This window comes from Salmo trutta, unplaced genomic scaffold (genome assembly GCF_901001165.1).
Source record: "Salmo trutta unplaced genomic scaffold, fSalTru1.1, whole genome shotgun sequence".
Classification (NCBI taxonomy): domain Eukaryota; kingdom Metazoa; phylum Chordata; class Actinopteri; order Salmoniformes; family Salmonidae; genus Salmo; species Salmo trutta.
The window spans coordinates 776,910-778,634 of NW_021823488.1; positions in this window are offsets into that span (position 1 = coordinate 776,910).

A 1,725-nucleotide genomic window follows, 5' to 3' on the forward strand; every position below is an offset into this window, starting at 1 on the left:
AGATCCTCCATATATCATGAGAGTAGAAGGAGTATTCCCTACCCGTAGGGTTACAGATCCTCCATATATCATGAGAGTAAAAGGAGTATTCCCTACCCGTAGGGTTAGAGATCCTCCATATATCATGAGAGTAGAAGGAGTATTCCCTACCCGTAGGGTTACAGATCCTCCATATATCATGAGAGTAGAAGGAGTATTCCCTACCCGTAGGGTTACAGATCCTCCATATATCATGAGAGTAGAAGGAGTATTCCCTACCCGTAGGGTTAGAGATCCTCCATATATCATGAGAGTAGAAGGAGTATTCCCTACCCGTAGGGTTAGAGATCCTCCATATATCATGAGAGTAAAAGGAGTATTCCCTACCCGTAGGGTTACAGATCCTCCATATATCAAATAAGTTCTAATTTTTTATGTAGGTATTTAATAATTCTCTTGAATAGGAGGTAGGGGTTCGCCGGGTAGAGGATCTATCCAAATATTGGTCTAGTACACAGTTGAGGTCCCCTCCAATGACCAGGTTAGTATGGGAGATATCTGGAATCAGGGCAAGGACTCTTTTGAAAAAATTAGGGGTTATCAATGTTTGGCCCATAGATATTTAGTAGAGTTACAGAAGTAGAGTGGATCTCTCCTATTACGATCACATAACGACCCTCTTTGTCCACAATAGTGGTTTTATGTTGAAAGGGAATTCCTTTCCGTACCAGAATCGCTGTGCCTCTCGTTTTGGCAGAGAAGTTAGAGTGATACACTTGCCCCACCCACTTACATTTAAGTCTGTTATGAGAATTGTTTTTCAGATTGGTTTCTTGCAAAAATATAATATCAGACGAGAGTGCTTTCAAGTGGGCTAGGACCTTGCCTTCTTAATTGGTTCATTTAAACCCTTGACATTCCAGGAAGTGAATGTAAGCCCCGCCCTCCTCTCATTTGTAGTTCCTACGGTGGCCTGCATAGCATGTAAGTTACTAAAAAGGTAAGAAAGCGCACCAAACCATCACGATCAGCATATGTAGCACCTACACCCGAGCAGTATCCAACCCACCCCTCCCCCCTGCAAGCACCTTTACTCTCCACCCTGTTCCCCTACTTTCCCCAACATTTACCCCTCCCATCAACCCACATATAACAGGCATACACAAAAAGGAGAGAAAAAAACATGAAAATAAAAATAATAAACACATTGTCTGGCCGATGCCAAAAAAGCACGGCGCGACCTCGAACAAGAGGTAAAACAAAAATAAAATCCCAACTATACGTTCACCTCTCACTATCCTAGAACTTCTACTAACATCTGAACTGAGGAGGCTCCCGCGATTAAAGTGTTCCGATAGCATCTATTAAACCTAAACAGAATAAGTTGCAACTTAAACATATTGTGCAATTAAGCTTCATGTTGGGTCAATCCCTGAGATAAGCAAGATATAGCATCACAAGATTACATTGCTAAGCAATGCCGGTCTAAACATAAACCATCAGCAACCGACATAGACAGCAGTACAATTACATATTGTGGGTTAGGAACAAGGATTTCGATAAATTGAACGTACCCCCAATCAAAAAAATACTAATTAATAATAATACAAATTGAAAAAAATACATTTTTTTTCCCCTTTTAAATAAAATTTTAAAAATTATCTTTTTAATAACTAAAAAAACAATAGTGATATATATATATATATATATATATATATATATATATATATATACATATATATATAT